Source organism: Nicotiana sylvestris, chromosome 6 (genome assembly GCF_000393655.2).
Source record: "Nicotiana sylvestris chromosome 6, ASM39365v2, whole genome shotgun sequence".
Lineage (NCBI taxonomy): Eukaryota > Viridiplantae > Streptophyta > Magnoliopsida > Solanales > Solanaceae > Nicotiana > Nicotiana sylvestris.
The window spans coordinates 158,109,560-158,124,312 of NC_091062.1; positions in this window are offsets into that span (position 1 = coordinate 158,109,560).

Consider the following 14,753-nt stretch of genomic DNA (forward strand, 5'->3'; position numbering starts at 1 on the left):
ACATATTTTGTAGCCATTTTTGGCACTTTTGCTTTACATTTACGATAGATTCTTGTAATTTAATTTTAGCAATTAATTAATATGCTTAGTTCTTCATCTATTTCTTCAATTTCTTTATCTAGCATGAGTAGCTAAACCCATTAACTAGGGTTGTGGCTCAACCCTAGTGTGGGTAATTGATGGGTGTTGTCATCTAGTGTTAGATTGACTATGGGTGTTTGCTATTTGGATTGATTTTATGTTTTAATCTAGAATTGGTGGTTGCAAACACTGATTCAAGCTTTGTGGGTTTAACTCTTCTTGAGAAAGAGAGTCTATAACCCCAAAATTGACCCAACAAGGAACTGGGATGGACTCATGAGAAATGATAGTCCCAATTAACAGGTTAAACCTCGAGAGAGTAATTACCCTACTTGAACCCTAGTTGCTTGGTCTAATTTGCCTACCCATTTGGTCTCGAGAGAGTCAATTGGGCAAAGTTACTTTCTCTACCGAGAGGTGTGAGAGTGGGTAAAATTGTGCAACGGTTATAGCATAAGCTCCAATTATGTCAATCGAATCTTAGTAACATCTACCCGTCAATTAGCCACCTAGGTAGTGTCACGACCCTAGTGCCCTTCTTCCCATTAGATACAACTTAGCAATATTCTCATAGCATAATTTAGTGTTAATATATAGTTTTATAAAAATAGTTATAATTTGAAAACCCAAAAATGTTTGAAGTGACATTAGGAGTACAAACACATCTCTAGGATAGACAAACAATCCAACTCCACTACTAGCTCCCTGAGGAAATCGATCCCGACCTTCATATCGGGTAAAAGCTATTACGACTCGCTCTTCCTACCTTAGTGTAGCGTTGAGTTGGCAGTGATCACTAATCTAAAAATCTGTGACTGGTCATGTTTTTATGCTTATGTGTGGAGCTTAACTTGAGCCTTTCATTGCTATTATGTGCAGTCCTAACCGATTTGAATGTCGCCTAGTTTTTATCATTTTGAGCATCCTAAGTAAGTCTAGAACCACCCAAATAGTGGTCCAAAGCCTCCTGGACCATAGGCATGGGACGGGTAATGCACGTATAGGATGCGACTTAGAATTGAATTAGAGTGTCTTTAGGTAAACAACTTCAACTTGGTAATTGGGTAGTAGGAGATGATAGTATGTGCCTGCTGAATAATATGAGCAACTCCTACCTTAAGGGAGTTGTAAAGTATTGTTTATGTTGTACGGGGTGATCCTTTAGGCTAAAAAAGTTAGGACCTCCCCCCCTTTCCCTTTATGCTTGCTAAAAGTACTTAATCATTAAATAGTGACTGACGTAGTTGTGATCTTTAAACATGTATTCATTATTCATATAGTTTATTCTTCCTCATATTGGCTTATGTTACAATAGGTCTTTCAACTTTCATGTCTTCCTTCATACGCTCACCTAGTTTAATTACATAATCCATATAGTTTAAAGTTCGATCGGGACCCACGGTTGTTGACCTCGAAGAGTGCCTAACACATTCTCTTTGTAGTAATTTGAGTCGTTACCCGTTCTTTGGTGACATGGACTAGTCAAACAGAGTTATTTATAAATTGGTGCCCTAACGCACCTTCAAAATTATTAGATGGCGACTCTTCTCTTTTATTACCCATTTAAAAGAGTTGTCACGTGTCGAAACCTGTTTTCGCGAGAAAAATGGGCGCGACAGCATGACGACTCTATTTGGGATATACTTAGGCTCTTACCATAACAAACTTAACTTATGTGGATTACTTTTTTTTTTCTTTATTTGTTTTAAAACTGCTATTACATGCATATCCCTTAACTTATTTACCTTTATCTGTTTAAATTTGCTATGACATGTACATCCCTTCCCCTATTCATCTCTATTTGTTAAAATTTGCTATGACATGTGCATCCCTTCCCCTATTCACCTTTATTTGTTTAAATTTTCTATGACATCCTTTCACTTATTCTCCTTTGTTTGTTGTGACCATTCTTCATCTCTTTTCATCTTGTCTAAAGCTGCTATATCATGTCTTTCTCATCCCTACTTCCTTACCTACTTTACTACATTCTCGCATATATTTTTATGAACTAAACCGACTTCTTTCTTTTGTCTTTCTTCTCTATTCTTTCTGTGTTTACATTTGCTACCTTATTTACTACTTTTACATATTTTATCATGCAAGTACTTTGCAACGTGTTATTATTTCTGCATAAAGCATGTTCCACATCATACTCCACTTGTGCCAATTATCAAGATAGCAGCGCTTGATGAGTGTCTACGCTCTTCCAAAAATTACCCTTTTAAAATTAGAAAGGCTTATTTGCGGTAGACTAGTCGATCAGCGGTGCAATCGACGGTCACGTGCCTTTCCCTCTCAAGTTGTCCACTTGGGAGTACCAGCCTAGACCATTCTAAAAACCTTACTCCAACTTGAAATGTACATGAATCATGCTAAACCTATTACATGTTGGAGCGTTATTAATGTAACAACCCGATAAGATGAACCTTGTCCAAAGTCCGACGGGATTTCCACAATCCCAATGGACACTATCATATTATGTGCATTACTTGGAGAAAATGTGTCAACGTGTTGATCATTATTACGTAAGAAGTCAAATATAAAGGGGGAAGGGGCTAGCCTTTGCTTGTTTGCAGAAAATGAAGCATGAAATCCCCAGGTTCGGTATGGTCCAAAACATCCCACCTTTGCTACTTGACTGGTGGAAAGACCTTGCACCTTGCGACAAGAATCATGTGAGAAGAGTACTTGGTGACCTGCCATCCTTGCTAAACATTCAACCACATAGGGAATTGATGGAGGTCGCTACCATGTTCTAGGATGAGAAAAGAGCTATTTTTCGATTTGGCAATATAGAAATGACTCCTCTCCTAGAAGGAATAGGAGGCTTCGCTAAGTTTCCATGGGATAGTCTGGGATTACTAGTACTAGAGAATCGCACTCCCCACGATTTTTTGAAGATATTGGGTTTTAAGAAAAATGATGAGTTGCTCTGTTTACAGAAATCATATATCCCTTTTGATTTTCTTTACGAGCGTTATGGGCATAGCAAGTTGTATCGTCTTCATCATGATGAACTCGCCATTACTTCTTTGGGTTGGACTCTCTATCGGGTTTATGTATTCGTTGTTTGCTTCTTAGGGTTGTTGATATTTCCAATGAAGGGGGCAAGGATTCATACTCGCTTAGCCATGGTCGCCAGGACCTTGATGGAGGGTATCGAGGGACAAACTTATACCATCATCCCTATGATCTTAGCTGAGATGTACCGCGCTCTAGATCGTTGCAAGCAGGGATTTGGACACTTTGAAGGTTGTAATCTATTACTAAAAGTCTGGATGTTGGAACATTTTCAGAGAGGAGAGTATCGTCAAGAGCTTCTATGAAGGCCATTGAATGACTACATAGCCAACCATCACCCACAGAAAATGATGTTTATCTGAGACAGGTTCACACAGCCTGGAAATGCTATAAGTTAGGTGAATTTCTTCAGCAATCTGACCGGCGAGCAGGTATATTGGATGTTTGAGTGGTTTCCTAGCAGTGAGTTCATCATCAAGTCAAGGGGGACTACTCATCTGGTACTGATCGGGTTGCGAGGAATCTATCTTTATGCTCCCATAAGGGTAATGAGGCAAGCAGGGAGAAAACAGGTCATACCTCGGGTTTCCAACATGGTCCAGTACAAGGTAGATTTCAAAGGAGACATCATTTATGTTCGAGGCACAACATATGTGGAACCAAAAGATCAATGTGGAAAGAGAAACCATTGAGCCAGACATGTATCACACCGGTCATATATACTACTATCTATCATGGTTGGAGGACGACGCAGCAGGGGACGTCAAGCCAGGAGTCAATTTAAATGATAGGATCGTAGATGAGGTGGTTGAGGCACAGGTTATGTATAAGAGGCTGCGTAAAAGGGTGTTCAACTCTGAAGCTAAACATCTGGAACAACACAAAGTAAACATGGAGGCGATAAAAGAATGGAAGGAAATTTCCACTAAGTCAATAGAAAGATTGGAATACTTGGAACAAGGATTAATGAATCTAGAAGGAAAGATGAGAAAGAGACTCTCGGATTGCCAAGGAATGGATGGCAGAGAAGGAGGACATCTAGCAAAAGCTTACTTACTGTTGGAAATGCACAATCTAGGGAACCTGATTGATGGGTTCAAAAGAGCCAAGCATGGAGAAGGTCCTTCAGGGTCAAAGTAGACTAGGAAATAATGTTCTTTACTGCTTTATAACTTAGCTTTAGATTTTGATTGTAATAAGGCTAAATGCCATAGTATTTTTATTGTCGATTTAGTAAAGGTTTGACTCATTTTTTGCATTAGCGAAATGATGAAAAATGTTGGCATCAATTTCCTCCAAGTCTACGTGTCGCTTAGGCCTACCTCAGGCAAAATGAGGTCCCCAAATCAGGACGCAAATCATTTCATGATTTTGTGAAATATGTTTAAATATTGCAAACACTCTTTTATTTCACCTTACTAACTTTGTTACCTTTTTCTTTTTCTTTTCTTTTTGATTATTCTCACTCCCAAAGGTTGGTTTGTGCATACTGGCATCATCAACATACCACACCAAATCTAGAGGTCCTCCTCCTCCACCAACCGATCCAAGAGGCAAAAGCAAAGGAAAAGGGAAAATGGATGATTTGAGTGGTATCAAGAAAGATAATGCTACCATGGTAGAAAATGTTGAAACTTCAGATGACCGAAGTACTCCAGCACAGAATGAGTTGATCTTACGTATGGAACAGAAAATCATGGAACTACAAGGCGAGCTTGAGAAGGTCCAAAATTTGGCAAACCTCTCCCTTACTCTCAATGTCCCTGACATTAACCAGCAAAACCCGACTACCCAGAACCAAACACCACTGCAAAACACACAAAACCAAAACCCACCACCAAATCCTCCCGCACCACACCAGTATCCCGCACCTCCCCAAAACCTTAACTCTCCATCAGTACCGACCCCTCAACAACACCACTATCATCAAACTCAATACCCACAAACCACTACTTATCACACTCTCCAGAATACACCACAACCTATTATTGATCCCCAAAACTCGACCAATGACCACCCTTATACCCAAGTTCTAGGAAACCATCAAACCAATCCGATATATGTGGAAACATTACCCTACACCCTGCAATAAACCCTATACATATCTGAATTGACTGAGAAGGACCTGCTCATTCAAAACATGGCGGAGGAACTCAAGAAGCTCACTAGTAAAGTTTAGAGTGTTGAGGGTGGTAAAAGCATGAGGACCTAAACTATGAGGACCTGTGTATTCAGCAGGATGAGGAACTACCGGAGGGTTACAAACCTCCCAGGTTCGAAATACTCGATGGAACTGGTGATCCGAAAGTGCATCTGAGAACGTATTGTGACAAGCTTGTAGGAGTAGGCAAGAATGAACAAATTTGCATGAAATTGTTCATGCAAAGCCTTACAAGAGATGCCTTGTCTTGGTACATCAGTCAAAACCCAAAGAAGTGGGTTAGTTGGGTGAGAATGGTGTCATACTTCATGGATAGATATAGGTTCAACACGAAAAACGTGCCAGGCATTTTCTACATTCAAAACCTCAAAAAGAAGTCGACAAAAACCTTCCGTGAGTATGCTACTTGTTGGAGATCAGAAGCCGCAAAGGTAAGGCCAGCACTTGAAGAGGAACAAATGAACAAGTTCTTTGTCAGAACTCAAGACCCGTAGTATTACGAATGGTTGATGGTTATTGAAAATCACAAGTTCTCCGACATTATCAAGATAGGAGAAAGAATAGAAAAAGGAATTAAGAATAGGAGCCAATTTTGAGGCACTGCAAGCCACGAATAAAGCTTTGCAATCAGGAGGTATTTAAAAGAAGAAAGAAGTAGGTGATGTGATAGTAGCCCAGGGTCCTAAGTCTCCTCTCACATACCAAGCACCTCCACCCACATTTCAACCCTCACCCCCGAGATACCAACAGCCTGCTGCCACCTACCATGCCTATAATACTCAACCTGCATATTACCATTCACCACCACCCGCCTGCCAAAACTATGAGAAGCCACGACCAAATTTTGACCGCAGACCGCCGAGACAATACACCCTAATTGCTGAACCCATAGACCAACTGTACGAGAGACTGAAGGCCGCCAGTTATGTTACTCCCATCCCTGTTGTTGTTATGGAAAATTCCTCAAACTGGATTAACCCCAACAAAACATGTGCTTATCATTCAGGCATGAAGGGTCATACCATTGATGAGTGTCGTATGTTGAAAGACAAGATTCAGACGATGATCGACACTAAGGTCATACAGGCAAAGGAAGCTACACCAAGTGTTCGTAACAATCATATCCCGGATCATAGAAGTGAAGGAGTGAATGTGATAGAGACTAACGAAGAATGGGATCAAAAGGGGTCCATCAGACTCATTCGAGAGGGAGATGCTCCTAAAACATCTCTGGTCACCCTCACACCAGTTATGGTGCAGACCTAGGAACTGTTTGAAGTCGAGGTAACTACACCCTTCACTATGATGGTAGCTCCCACACCATCCTACAAGTCTGATGCCATCCCATGGGACTATGTTGCGGAAGCAAGAAGAAAATGAAAAAGCAAAAATGGAGGAAACAGGTGTGGCGCCAGGTATGACTAGAACTGGCAGAGTTTATACACCTAAGAATCTAGGAGGAACAAGCAAGGAAGCTGCACCTAAGCCGCCTATTGTCGAGACTGTCACTGACGACCTTTGGAGAAAGGTACAAGAGAGGGAGTACTCCGTTGTTGACCACTTGAACAGAACTCCCGCTCATATATTGTTAGTTTGTGTAAGTCCACCAAACAGTGGAGTACCTGGTCCTCTTCGAGATTCTGCTGATAATGCTAATAAAGAAGTATGTAAATAAGGCAGAGGATTTTTTACGTGAAAAACTCCCACAAAGGGGATCAAAAAACCACGAACTACACCTGTAGGCTTTCAACTTCACTAACTTGTAAAAACCTATTACAATCCACTTTGCAATGACTCCATTACAAAGAATTTACTCAACTAACTTGTGGTACTCTTACCACAAGCCACTTTGTGACTTCCTAGTTACAAAGGCTTTTACTAACTTGTGATGCTCTCACCACAAGCCACTTTGTAAATCTACAGTTACAAAGACTTTTGCTTATGACTAAACCTAGTCACAACATAAACTCAAGGAGTTTACGGATTTACAAGAGGATTCCTAATCAAACGCTTCTAGCTAAGCAATTTAGGAGATACAATAAGTACAATCACAAAGTTACAACTCAACTAGGGTAACAACAAGCTATCTTTTAGGAACTGGTCCGTAGTTGCGTTCAACTTTGTTCTTCAAGCTTATGAGGATTGATTTCTCTGTTTTGGCAAGAAGCTTGAATGAGATACTGAAACCTTCAAGTGATGTTTTGTATAAACTCATTGTAGGTACACCTTAATCACATCACTTGAAATGACATGAGCACTTTAGTTGGTCAGAGAATGAGTGGGTGCTGGAGACAGTACAGTGCGACAAAAACAGTGCAGTCAGTCACTTCATTTCCAGTTATGACCAATTGACTTGTACTGTAATGAGAGAACCACAAGGGTATAAGATACTTGTTTAGGTTCCTAGCTCCTGAAGTTGTAGCAGTTCACCTTTAGCTGGAATTCATTAAACTTGTAGTATAGTCCAAGTAGGTCAAGTTCCCTATCTGGTTCTTAACAGTAAGTTTGTTAGATCATCAAAACGTAAGGCAAGAACATTTAAAACCTATCAATTTCCCCCTTTTTGATAATGACAAACTTAATGTCACGCCCCAACCTTGAGAGGCGCGACCGGCACTCAATTGAGTGAACCCAACTGAGCAAGCCTTGCCAAACACTTTCTACCCAACTCAAAATGATTAAGGAAACCATGCTTTCGTTTATTTAGACAATAGGAAAGATTGTTCATTCAGCATTGTTAGTTCATTCTATATCACAACCTTAAACCATAATTAAGTTCCAAGATTTCATACAGTTGCAATTTAGAGAAACCAAGCGTTTAGAATTACAACAGAGTTCATAGACTCATATAACACCCGTACATAACTCACACAAACGTCTATGGAGTCTCTAAGGATATAGAAGACAAGTATGACAACGACGACAACAAGTCCCCGGCTATACCTCAAAAGTGGAAATCTACAACAAAAACTGCAATATAACCCCCTTGAAGGAAAAAAGGGCTCACCAAGACTATGAGAGGAGGATACTCCGCTACGCGCGATCGACACTGTCCGCTATGGAGCCACCTGCATTCATTTAAAAATGTAGTGACCCCAGCAAAAGGGACGTTAGTACCATGGAATAGTACTAGCATGTATAACTAAACACCACATTATTAGAAAGAACTATCATACAGGAAGAAAGAAACCACGAGACAATCAAAGCTTTAATCGAACACCACATTATCAAATAAAGAATCATACAACTTTCACATGATTTCCATAACTTTAGTTTGGGGCATTTCATATGTTCATCATTGTTCACAATACCACCGATGTCTTGAGCGGAGTCCGATCACGACCTGATCGGCTAGGTCGCCTCATTTGAGACATATACCTCAATCATCATCTCATTTTCCTTTTCCGAAATTCAATATCAGTACATTACCACCATGTGTGTGACATGGTGTCTAATCACGGCCCGATCGGCTAGGCTACCTTACCTAGACGTTGCTCCTTTCTCATTAATCATATCATTTGAATCTTTATTTCACGTATATCATGTCAATTCATTGGCACTTAGGGACGCAATTTTCACATCATGTCCACTTTCAATACCAATGTTGCAATTTAAGATAACAGGCACAAACAAGAGCAACTCAAGTTTAAACATAGATAAGATTTCACATGGTTGGCATGACAATCTCAGTTTAAATCCTGACATCGAGGTCTAGGCATTCCAACACATGTATATTTTTGACACATCTTTAAATTAGCAAGAATGGTATACTAAACATATTGAGGCACCCTTATCACGTATATACAGTTGCAAAACCAATTCATATGAAATAATAATCAATTCATCAATCCAATTTCAATCTTACCACATTAGCATATACACCGACGGAGCTCAATTTCTAATAAGAGGGGGTTTTAGCCATACATACCTCAATAGAGCTTTCTTTAAATCATATAAAGTTTCGGGATTCTTAGCAACTTCAATCTATTTTATCAAAATTACTAATTGAATCATGAATTAGAGACATGATTAAGATTCTAGCTCAATTAAGCATATTATCAAACACTATGTGTGCACTGTGATTTTAGGACCTTTTTGTGAGAGATTTTCATTATTTTACACCCTAATTGCTATCTTTTAAGTTTACAACCTCCCCATACCCTATTATCTTTTATGCATGCAAGAAAATCCATTATTATACCCATGAACACACAAGCTAATTACTCATTCTAGTGTGAATTTTGAAACCAAAGGTTAGGGCTCAAGTTCTTACCTCTTGGGGTGAAGGCCTAGCAGCTTTTCTTGTTAATCTTCAAGGGATTAGGCAAGGATTGAGTGGGGAATTGTTGAAGATCACCCTCTCTCTCTAGAACTTCCTCTCTCACTCTTTTTGTAGTAGAAATAACATAAAAGAGGTCTAATGGGTGTTTTTAATGGGATGGGGTCGGATTTTAAAAGTTAGAAAATAGGAGCCTTAAAAAAGTCTACGATCGCATAATGGACATGCGGCCCACAAAATGGACCGCAAAAAGGGTCCCAAAACCTGAAAAACTGTCTGGGTGTGCGACAGAAATGTGGTATGCATACCTGTTCTGCGGTCGCATAATGCACCACAGAACTGCTTCTCACAAAAATTCCAAGGGGATTATGCAATGACTATGCGGCCCGCATATTGATTATGCGATCACATAATTGGCCGCATAGTTGACCTAAAATTAACCATCACACTGTCTGACTCTGCGGTGACTATGCGGTCCGCATATCTATTATGCGACCACATAATGGACCGCAAAAATACCCTTTTCTGGAAAACATAATTTCTTAACTTTTTAATACACAGATCAATCCAAAAGGTCCGAACCATTTATGAATTTCTAACACATGATCCTAACTTGGCACTACGAGATTCGGATTTTTGAGTAGAAATTTTTCATGGGGCCTTACACTTAACATTTATATAGTAGATTTAGAACAGTAAGAACCAGATTAAATAACAGGATAACACAGGTTCCCCCTGACTCAATGCCTTGGTTAACACATGTGTTCCCCCTAACTCTATGCCTTGCCTGAAACACAGCCGTATTATTTTTTCCCCTTTTGGCATCATTAAAAAAAAGACAGAATAACAACACAGAGAAGTTCAGCTAAGCTAACTCATGCCACATATATGCACACAATCATGATAGAGAATAGAAACACAGAAGGAAAGTAGTGACATAATAAAACAAGGATTGATATTAATAAAACTTTAATATGCCTTTGATTTGAAAAAGCGAAAGGCAACATTGGACTTGTTAAAATGGGAGCAGTAGTGTTTCATCCCAACCACATAAAAAAAGAAAACAAAAACATCCACTAAAATAACAAAGAAAAATTAACAAATATTTCCAGAAACTGGTCACTGAAGGGGTACTTAGGGGGCACTAGGAGTAAAGGGCTTGGAAGCTGCAGCAAACATTTGAAGAACGAGGTCTATTCCGGCATTTGCCGACTTTTTCTCATTGAGCAGTCCTGCTTTTAGGTTCTCTACTTGCGCCCTGAGATCAGCATTCTCCTTTGTCAAACGAGCCACTTCATCATTTGACACCGGAACCCCTTGGGCTTGCTGACCTTCCAAGATAGCATTCCTGGCCTTCAACCAACTAATTTCCTTAGTTTCACTATTCTGAGCAGTAATAAGTTGTGAGACGGTTGATGTACTTCCTACTCCCCCATTCATTTCCACGCACTCGCACTCTTCCAAAGTTGTTTGTGAGAAAGTCTGCTTCCTAGTTCCCACCTTGCCTGTCCCTAGTGGAACTTCAAAGAATTTGAACACTTGTGTAAGCAGGAACCCATAGGGAAGGCCATGATTACCATCTTTGAAGGTGGAAACGATTTGCATGTGCTCAATCATAATAGCAGGCACACTCACAGGAGTAAAATTGTCTAGTTGCTCCATCAAGAATAGGTCATAATTAGAAGTCATTGACCTCCTCTCAGCTCGAGGCAATAGAACTTTGTTAACCAATTCGAACAATAGTGCTTTCTTATGGATCTGGTCCCCCTTCTGGTTTGCATTGGTTTTTACCACAGCATTTCTAAAGTTAAACTGACACACATCTTTTACACTGGACACACCAGTTGTAGGAACTTTTAGGATCTCTCCAAGTAACTTTACATCGAACACGATGTCCACCCCATTGACCAAGGCACAAATGTGGTCAGTCTCAACTGGAAAGAGGCTAGCAAAGAAGCTTTCTACCTCATCCTCATATACCTTAGGTGCATCAATTTGAAATAGATGCGCCCAGCGTTGAAACTCGACCATTTCCAGAATTTGGCACATTCCATCCATCGCAGAGATTGCTGGGTCAAACGTACGACCCAATAGAACCTTTTGATACCTCAGGCGTTCAGAGCCAAGGCTGACTTCACTTCTCATTCTCTTCACAGTACCAGGTTTTTCAAAAGTTTCAGACTTGCGTTTGTCGGACTTCTCTCCCCTAAATTTTCCTTTTCCCTTGGATTTGACTAACACATCCTCATCAGACATCGAAAACTCACTTACCACCTCCTTCATCTTAGACCTAGATGTTGACCACTTCTCTACTAAAGCAGGTTTCTTCTTTTTCGAAGACCGTCTAACAAGTGAACCAGGTTCATCTAGGGTTTCTTCTTCCACCTCGACTATAAGGATCGCCTCATCACTTACAGGTACACTGTCTTTCACCAACTTTCTCTTTTTTTTTCTTACTACTCTTCTGGCTATTTTGAAGAGCAAAATTGTAGGCCACCTTAACTTGAAGTCTGGTAGTAGGTTGTTTGGTTTCAGACTCAAGGGTGGACACAACCCTCTGCTTGCTTATGAATGCATCAAGAGCCACATTATCTAGGTCTTCTTCATCACTGGATCTCATTTCAAGTGCTTGAATTTCCAAGGGCACAGCATCGAATGCGGGAATAGTACTATCCTGGGAATGAGAGCCCTGACCTGGGTCCTCAAGAGAGGGATCAGGTTCCTCATGTGATGCCCCAGTAGTATCTGCTAGTGCATCCCTTTCAATAGTTACAATGGCCCCTTCTTCTCCACCACCATGTGCGTCATTTTTCTGAGAAGTGATCTCATATAGTACACCATCAGCAAACACCACAAACACTGTTACAACATTTGTCTCTTCCTCACATGGTGCTACCACCACCATGGAATCGGTAGCAACAATGGAAGAATTCTTTGTGACCTCAGGGTTTTGACCTTGTTCTCCACTTGGTTTTTGACTGATGGGAGCCTCAGACGATGGGGAGAACGAAGCAGCAGTTTTAAGGGTTTCTGAATTAGGAAGAGACTGGGAGACTAGGTGAGGTGTGACTATAGCGGCAGGAGTAACAGTGGGTGACGAAGGCTCAGTGGGAGAGGTAGGCTCTATAGATTGATCAGTAGTAGTTACGACTGAGGGAGGGAAATTGGAAGTTGTCTCAGCCATTGAAAAGATGTGACGATGCTTTTTGCAAAATTCTAATGTAAGACTTATGGTTAAGAAGAGCAGAAAAAAGGGTTTTTAAAAGGAGAGGATAATTATGACGAGAGAGGAATAGGCACCGGTTCTAAAATGACGGTTGGGTGTGGAGAATTGCAATGTCTTAGAGGGGGATGGAACGATTTGAAATGAAGAAACGTGACAGCAGGATCTGAAAAGTTGATGACATGGCAGTTGTGTTTTGTACCCTTTTTAAGACATGTATTAAAGGATGCACAGAACTACTAACCTTTGGTTCAAGAACCAGGTTCTTGACCCCCTTTTTTTAAAGAATCAATCCTCTTTTATCATTCATGTACAACATCTACAGCTTCTATACTCATCATGCGTGTTTACCTGCAATGGTATTGAATTGAGTTAGACATGACCAGAAAACACTTTTAGCCAGTTATTTCTTGAAGGTGAAAGCCAGATAAAGAGGAATCAAGTTCTCAATTGGGCTTTAAAAGCCCCAGCTTCACTCTATTTCTTTCAAATTGTTCCCTACTCAGCACCATGGTGAAAATGTCTGCAATTTGATCTTCTGTGTTGCAGAACTTCATACATATCAACCCTTTCTCCACATTGTCCCTCAGAAAATGATGTTTCATATCAATATGCTTTGTCATTTTGTGTTGAACTGGATTCTTGTCCATGTTGAGTGTACTGGTGTTGTCACATAGAAGGGGCACACTCTTAGTGAGTACCCCAAAGTCCTCCAATTGTTGCTTGATCTATAAAAGCTGAGCACGACAGGATGCTGCGGCTACATATTCAGCTTTAGATATTGAAAGAGCCACTGAATTTTGCTTCCTTGTGCCCCAAGAGATAAGACATGAACCTAAGAAGTGAGCCATTCTAGAAGTGTTTTTCCTGTCCACAAGATAACATTCATAATCAGCATCAACATATCAAATCAGATTAAAACTATTACCTAACAGATAATACAACACCAGGTCTTGTGTTCCTTTAAGATATCTCAGTATTCTTTTGGCAGCCTTCAAGTGAGATTCCTTGGGATTTGATTGAAACCTTGCACGCAGCCCCATACTAAAAATAATATCAGGTTTGCTGGCAGTGAGATAGAGGAGAGACCTAATAATGCCTCTATACATGGTTTGATTCACAGGAGATCCAGTTTCATCCATGTCCAGTCGAGTGGAAGTAGCAATGGGAGTTTATATCACCTTTGATGCTTCCATGTCAAACCTCTTCAAGAGCTCCTTGATGAATTTTTGCTGACAAATGGATATTTTGGGGACTGTTTTACTTGAATACCCAAGAAGAAGTTCAGTTCCCCCATCATGTTCATTTCAAATTCACTTCCCATGAGTTTTTCAAATTCTTCACACAGAGAATCAGCTCTTGCTCTAAAAATGATATCATCAACATAGACCTGAACAATGAGCAGGTTCCTTCCTCATTTTTTTTAAGAAAAGAGTGTGTCTATTTTCCCTCTTTTAAAGCCATTTTCCAAGAGGAATTTTGACAACCTTTCATACCAAGCTCGAGGAGCCTGCTTTAGCCCGTACAGAGCTTTGTCCAGTTTAAACACATATTCAGGGTGCTCATGACATTCAAACCCTGGGGGTTGCTTCAAATAGACTTCTTCCTTTAGGAGTCCATTCAAAAATGCACTCTTGTCATCCATTTGGAACAAGTTGAATTCCATATGAGATGCAAAAGAGATTAGAATTCTAATAGCTTTCATGCGAGCCACTGAAGTAAACGTTTCATCATAGTCAATCCCTTCCTCCTGATTGTAGCCTTGGACTACTAGCCTGGCCTTGATTCATGTCACTCGATCCCACATGATAGAAAACTACAAATTGACATTTATCCTAGAAGCAATGCTAAGAGTGCAAGATTGACAGGTCAAGGAACATAACCACTAGAGTTACAAATTGCAGATAAACAAGTTTGGTTATGTATTGATATTGTGCTATAACATGGTAGAATCGGGAATCAGTTTGCAGGAAATAATAGATTATTCT